The 7,800-nt window shown below is 38.9% G+C and overlaps 1 pseudogene; it reads left to right on the top strand.

Annotated features, from left to right (window-relative positions):
* Nucleotides 1-5,070: 5,070 nt before the first annotated feature.
* On the top strand, nucleotides 5,071-5,170 carry LOC113276792 (annotated as a pseudogene).
* The last annotated feature ends 2,630 nt before the right edge of the window (nucleotides 5,171-7,800 follow it).

The raw sequence follows: 7,800 nt of genomic DNA, 5'->3' as shown, positions 1-7,800 counted from the left end.
GGTTCCTCAACTCCTACAACCAAAATGCTTCCATCCACTTAGATTGGGTGCCATCCTTAATAGGCATAAATTTCTAGGCTCTGGAGTTTATTTATTGCAACGAAAAGGTAAAAAAAGTTCTACCCCACCCCCAAACTTAAATCTAACATTTCCTCAATGTTTCTAATTAAAGAACAGTACCAAAATATAAGTAACATGAGGAAATAGTAAAGAGAGAAGTCGGAAAGATAGTACCTGGGTGAAGTGTAACCAAAAACCTACAAAAATATTATACAACATACAAAATCGCCTCGATGGTCAATCAAGGTAAACAGGGTCCTCCAGAGGGAGCTCCTCAACATCACCTGTAGGAAAAGGCTCTAAAAAGGGCTTGAATCGCTGACCATTAACTTCGAAGAACTACTACCATCTGGTGTCTCAATCTCAACAGCGCCATGAGGAAAAACAATACGGACCACAAAAGGACCGGTCCACCGAGAGCGCAACTTCCCGGGGAATAGATGCAAACGAGTGTCATACAGAAGAAATTTTTGACCTGGAGAAAATGACTTTCGTAAAATAATCCTATCATGCACAAGTTTCATTTTGTTCTTATACTCCTTAGCACTATCGTATGCATCTCTACGAATCTCGTCCAACTCATTGAGCTGGAGCTTTCTTTGAGCTCCTGCCTTGTCAAGTGAAAAGTTTAAGTTCTTAATAGCCCAATAGGCTCGATGCTCTAACTCAACAGGAAGGTGACATGCCTTGCCAAACACTAAACGATAAGGTGACATTCCAATGGGTGTCTTAAACGCAGTACGGTAAGCCCATAAGGCATCAGTAAGCCTCGACGACCAGTCTTTCCTATTTGGATTAACTGTTTTCTCTAGAATACGTTTAATTTCCCTATTGGAAACCTCTACCTGACCACTAGTCTGAGGGTGATATGGGGTTGCTACTTTATGGGTAATACCGTATTGTTTCATTAAAAGAGCAAACGGTCTATTACAAAAGTGTGAACCTCCATCACTAATTATAGCTCGCGGCGTACCAAAACGTGTAAGTATATTCTCTTTCAAAAACTGGACTACGACCCTGTGGTCATTCGTTTTACACGGAACCGCCTCAACCCACTTAGACACATAGTCTACAACGACAAGTATGTAAAGATAACCAAACGAAATAGGAAATGGACCCATAAAATCAATGCCCCACACATCAAAGACCTCAATCACTAAAATAGGGTTCAAAGGCATCATATTTCTACGGGAAATGTTCCTAACTTCTGGCAACGCTCACATGAAACACAATGACTATGGGAATCTTTAAAAACGAAGGCCAGTAAAATCCACACTGCAAAATCTTAGCAGCAGTCTTCTTAGCACTAAAATGACCCCCACATGCATGTTCATGACAAAAGGAGATAATACTAGACTGGTCACTCTCAGATACACATCTCCTAATAATCTGGTCCGGACAATACTTAAACAGATAAGGATCGTCCCAAAAGAAATGCTTAACCTCGGCTAAAAACCTAGAACGATCTTGCTTACCCCAATGTTGAGGCATTCGACCAGTAACAAGATAATTCACTATATTTGCATACCAAGGTGATTGGGAAACAGAGAACAATTGTTCATCAGGAAAACTGTCCCTTATAGGAAGGGAATTATTAGGGGAACTAACAACTAGCCTAGACAAGTGGTCTGCTACTACATTCTCTGCACCCTTTTGTCTCTAATGTCTGGACAAAATTCTTGTAACAAAAGGATCCATCTAATCAATCTAGGTTTGGTATCCTTCTTAGACAAAGGTATTTCAAAGCAGCATGATCTGTATAGATTATGATCTTAGAACCTAATATAGGACCTAAACTTATCCAAGGCAAACACGATGGCTAAAGTTCCTTCTCGGTAGTTGTAGTTCATTTGGGCATCATTCAGAGTTTTGCTAGCATAATAAATCACATGAAGTAATTTTTTTCTCGTTGTCCTAAAACGCCTATAGCATAATCTGAAGAATCACACATAATTCAAAGGGTAGGTTCCAGTTAGGTGCCTGGACTATCGGGGCAGTAGTGAGTAAAGTTTTAAGCTTCTCAAAAGCCTCTAAACAAGCATCATCAAAGACAAACTTAACATCTTTTGCAAGCAAATTGCAAAGAGGTCTAGAAATCAAGCTAAAATCCTTAATGAATCGACGGTAAAAACCTGCATGCCCTAGGAATGACCTAATATCTTTTACGGTTTTTGGGACCTGTAAAGTCTTAATAAGGTCAACTTTGGCTTTGTCTACCTCTATACCCTTTGAAGAGACGATGTGCCCTAAACAATTCCTGATTTAACCATGAAATGGCATTTTTCCCAATTAAGCACTAAATTTTTTCCTTACACCTAGTCAACACTAATGTCAAATGATGCAAGCACTCATCGAAAGATGAACCAAACACTGAAAAATCATCCATAAAGACCTCTAAGAACCGTTCTACCATATCAGAAAATATGCTCATCATACAACGGAAAAGTTGCAGGGGCATTACATAGCCCGAAAGGCATGCGTCTATACGCAAAGGTACCAAAGGGACAGGTAAAAGTGGTTTTCTCTTGGTCTTCTGGGGCAATAACGATCTGATTATAACCGGAGTAGCCATCTAAGAAGCAATAGTGACTATGTCCAGCTAATCGCTCTAGCATTTGGTCGATAAAAGGAAGGGGAAAGTGATCCTTCCTTGTGACCTTGTTCAATTTCCTATAGTCAATACACACACGCCATCCCGTGGTCACTCGGGTTGGGATTAATTCATTATTATCATTCTGGACTACAGTGATACCTGATTTCTTGGGGACAACCTGAACAGGGCTGACCCACTTACTGTCTGAAATTGGGTAAATAATACCCGCATCTAACAACTTAAGCACCTCTTTTCGACTACTACCTCTTTCATGTTAGGGTTCAGTCGACGTTGCATCTCCCTAGAAGGTTTGGAGTCTTCCTCTAAATGAATCTGATGCATACACACAGTAGGACTTATACCCTTAATGTCTGCTATAGTCCACCCTAAAGCTTCCTTATTGTCTTGAAGTACATTTACTAGCCTACTTTCCTGATCACTATCCAAATGGAAGCTACAATCACAGGTAAAGTCTCAGATGGGCCTAAAAACACATACTTTAGAGTATCGGGTAGTGGTTTAAGGTCCAACTTTGGGGGCTCTTCTAAAGAAGGAATTAGGGTAGTCTCAGAAACTGGTAACGGTTCGAACCTAGCTTTCCATCTATCAGTGTCTAACACAGGGGTAGAATCTAATAGAGCATTCACCTGTTCAATAGTGCTATCGTCGTCAAAATCTAAACCAAAATGGGATAGACAACTTTCTAATGGGTCTTCAGACAAATGTTTGGTAATGACTCCTGAACTAAGGCTTCTATCATGTTCACCTCTCAACACATGTCATCTAGCTCATGAGGTTGCTTACTGACATTAAAAATGTTCATCTCCATAGTCATATTACCAAAAGATAAACTCATCACACCATTTCGACAGTTAATGATCGCATTAGACGTAGCTAAAAATGGGCGACCTAAAATCACAGGTATCTGGTTCTCTGGGTCAGGGACAGGTTGGGTATCTAGGACCACGAAATCCACTGGATAAATAAACTTGTCGACCTCAATAAGAACATCCTCGATAACACCTCGAGGGATTTTAACAGACCTATCAGCTAACTGCAGTGTCATCTGAGTAGGTTTCATTTCACCAAGTCCTAGCTGTAAGTATACATGGAATGGCAGTAAGTTCACACTGGCTCCTAAGTCAAGTAAATTTTTCTACCCGGAAGTTACCTATTGTGCAAGCAATGGTAGGAGAACCTGGGTCTTTACTTTGGAGTTGTGGTGTTCTGAATGATTGAACTTACGTGACTAGCTAAAAAGGCTTTCTTATGGACGCTAAGTTTTCGCTTTCGCGTACACATATCCTTAAGGAACTTGGCATAAGCAGGAATTTCCTAATTGCATCTAATAAGGAAGGTTTATGGTAACTTGCTTAAAAACCTCCACTATGTCATTAAAGTTCGATTCCTTCTTTGTTGGTACTAATAGCTGAGGAAATGGGGCTCTAGGCCTAAAATCAGACCTTTCAGGAACCGAATTCACATCATCAGAAACTTTATCAGTCTCTTCAGCTACTGGTCCTGAGAGGTGAGATCCTGGGGTGAACTACAGTATGTTCACTATCGGGCATGGTTACCTTATTGTCTACAACTCTACCACTTCTAAGGGTTCTAACAACATTCAATTGATTCGATGGTTTTGCACCTAATTCATGAACTCCTCTAGGGTTGGGTTGTGTTTGACTAGGAAACTTACCTTTTTCTCTCAAAGAATCACTTATCAGACCAACCTGGGTTTTTAACTCGGAAATAGCCTGACTATTTTCTTGTCCTATCCTGTTACTAGCTTGTAGACTCTGTTCTACGGATAACTGAATTTTGCAGTTTGCTGAGTTAACAAGGCGAGAGATTCCTCTAAACTTAGGATTTTCTTATCTGACTGATTCTGAAACTGAGCTAGTCCTGAAGGATTCTTAGTATAGCCAAAACCTGGGGAGCATTAGAATTACTAAACTGACCTTGACTTTGGCCCTTAGACCACGAAAGGTTCGGATGGTTTCTCCAACCAGGATTATAGGTTTCTGAATAGGGTCAATCTTTTGACGGTTATCAAATCTAGTGTTATTATAAAGAGCATTGGCTTGCTCTTCAATATTCTGGCCTTCCCAAAAAGGCTCCACTCTACCACTAGTCTGGCCCACTTCTAAGGCTTCTAACCTTTTTGCTATAGCACAATTTTGGCATCTGATTCATAGCCTCCTTCTACCCTATTAACGTTTCCTCTACTTAAAAGAATTGTTTTCTGGGGTGCCCTACTATTTTCCCATTGCTGGGTTTTTTCGGCGATTTCATTAAAAAATTCCATCGCCGCATCAACAGTTTGGTTTTCAAATCCACCAGTGCATAGAGACTCAACCATGGTCGTTGTGGAATAATCTAAACCCTCATAAAGGATCTGAACTAGCCTAACCTTTTCTAAACCATGATGAGGACACTGGGATAATAAATCATTGAACCTTTCCAAATACCTATATAAAGATTCTCCCTCTTGTTGTGAAAATGTGCATATTTGCGTCCTAATAGACGATGTTTTGTGCCTAGGGAAAAACTTATTGAAAAAGGCAGATGTAAGTTGTTCATATGTCTCAATTGACTCGGAGTCCAAACTATATAGCCACGACTTGGCCTTATCTTTCAGGGAAAATGGGAATAACCTAAGTTTCAAAGCATCATCTAAGCCTCTAATTCTTAGAGTACTACAAATTTCCTCAAAATCCCTAACATGGTAATAAGGGTTTTCATTTTCTTTCCCTAAAAAGATTGGGAGCATCTGTAAGGTCCCAGGTTTCAGTTCATAGGGTGCCTCCGTTTCAGCTAACTTAATACACGAAGGACGGTAGTCCTAGTTGGATTCAACAAAGCTTTCAAAGTTGCCATTTCTGGCGCTATCGGAGCAACAGGGATTCTCTCCTCAGTCAAAGACGTTCAAAAACAGACTCTTCAAAAGTCGGACTTTCTAGATTAAGGTAATCGAGACGCTTCGAACTACTAGGTTTCTCTTTAACAAATCTACCTAGTGCGTCTCTTTTACGTTCAGGCATACAATAGAATTTTCTAAATTGGAAGGGTAAGCAAAACAGATCAAGGCCGACTCAACCAAATCAAACCTATTGATTTCTAGCAAACAAAAAGCATGATGGCTCCACTTAGATTGTTTCTAGACCAGCTTCTAATCCTTCGAACGGGAATTCGTTACAATTTAAGCAAACCCCTCTGGAATCAATCCGAGTTAACGTAAGTTGAATAGAGGCGAGGGAAGCTCGGTGGAGCTTTGATACCCAAGGCCTCACCGGTATTACAAGGCGGCGCAGTCACGCATTCAACTTACAGAAACCGTCAAGAACTTCGAAGTATGCTTAAAAGAGTAACCAATATTTTTCGAATGACTTTCCTGTTAAGCTCGTTACCCTATCGGTCTCGTTCTAGTCAAAATTTTAGGCTTAGGTTCGCGTAGGTTACGTGTTCCTAAAGCGGGCAAGAAGAGAACGGTGATGAAATCCGAACCCTTATCTTGTATGGCCAGGCCTTGCCCTTTACTAGAAAAATAAATGTCCGTATTCAGTCCTCAACATATATGCATACGAAGGAGTCCAGTAACTCGCTGACAGGGGATTCGCGAGTGTTTAGAATCTTACCTCCCGTTCCAGACGGGGGATGAATCGGTTGTAGTCGACTCGGGCCACTGACTCCGATGTCTAGTGTACGAACCCAAGGTGCAGAGACAATATCGTAATTGTCCTCCTTCTCTGCAAACATTTATATTTAAAGTACCCTTCCGTAGGGTAATAAAAAAAATAATGTCCCAAAGTCCAAAAGTCCAAAAATAAAGAAAAATTAAAAAATAATAAACCCTAATACAGTTTTTTTTTTAAAAAAAATAAACAAACCCTAAACTAAAATTGTCTAAAATAAAATTGTCTTCTTTTCTGTTCTTTTTGCTTTAATCTTTAGCTCCAAGTCTTTATGAAATCACCAAACTCTTGGCTCAATTTTCTTTATGATCCAGAACCTGTAGACACAAGATAAATACCCAAAAACATAAAAAAGACAAAAATAATAAAAAATAAAAATAAATAAAATCTAATAAAAACAAAAAAAGTCCGCGTCGGCGGCGCCAAAAATTGATGTGATTTGTAGATAGTGGTAAAAGTGGTTCGATTCTCAGACTTGTGAAGGATTTTTAGACTTAAATTCAAAATAAAATAGAAAACTCACTAAAAATTATAGCAACTCAATCAAAGATGATATCAATATTAAAAGAAACACTGAGGCTAAGATTCCACTATTTTCCAAGTTCAAAGTGATTAAACCAATACTTATATTTATGCAATTTTCTCGTTTAATTTGATTCTAAATATTGCAACAAGTAGATTTTCAAAAGTAGTAATTGTAAATACCAAGTATGAAGCATCAAAAGTCTTAAAACTAAGCATACTCCATCAAAATAGATCACAATCACTCAAATAAAAATCATATTCAATAATAGTTCAAAGCAAATAATCATATAATTATTGTAAATAAAAAGATAAAATAGAATATACCACTTTTTGTTGGAAAAATAACTTCCTCTATTGCCTCAGCAATGGGGTTTAGCTCCTCATATTAATCATGGTCTCAAAATATGTGTTTGTTGCTCAAAAGATGATTAAAAGAGTGAAAAGTAATAACACAGACTGTTTGCAACAGTGTATCGGAGTTACAAAACAGCTGTTACAATGGAACTGTTGTAAATACTGTTGATTTGTCGCTGATTTTAAGACCCCAGAAACGACTGACTTCAATGGCCTTTTGTTCTTCGTGTTCTTCCTTGTGCACCAGCAGAAACGATTTCCTGCAACTCTTGATTTCGTTCTCTGTTCTTCTCTAAACTTCCCCCAACTCTCGATTACCCTTGCTCGACCTCCCAACAGCCTATATATACACAAAAGATCAATAAAATCCCGGGAAAATCTTCACAATCTTTTTCTTCAACCAAAAGTCTCGGCTTTTCCTTTCTTTCCAAACACGGGATTTGTTTCCCTCTTTATCTTTTCTACGCGTCCCTAACAGAGAGTCCCTTCTCACCAAAACTCTTTCCAAATATAAACTCAATCCAACAGGGATGATATTATCCCTTTATCTCACGTAAAATTCCCTTATTTCAATTC

Source organism: Papaver somniferum, chromosome 4, assembly GCF_003573695.1.
Source record: "Papaver somniferum cultivar HN1 chromosome 4, ASM357369v1, whole genome shotgun sequence".
NCBI lineage: Eukaryota > Viridiplantae > Streptophyta > Magnoliopsida > Ranunculales > Papaveraceae > Papaver > Papaver somniferum.
The sequence above is the reverse complement of the archived record's forward strand: the minus strand, read 5'-3'. Positions and strand labels throughout refer to the sequence as shown.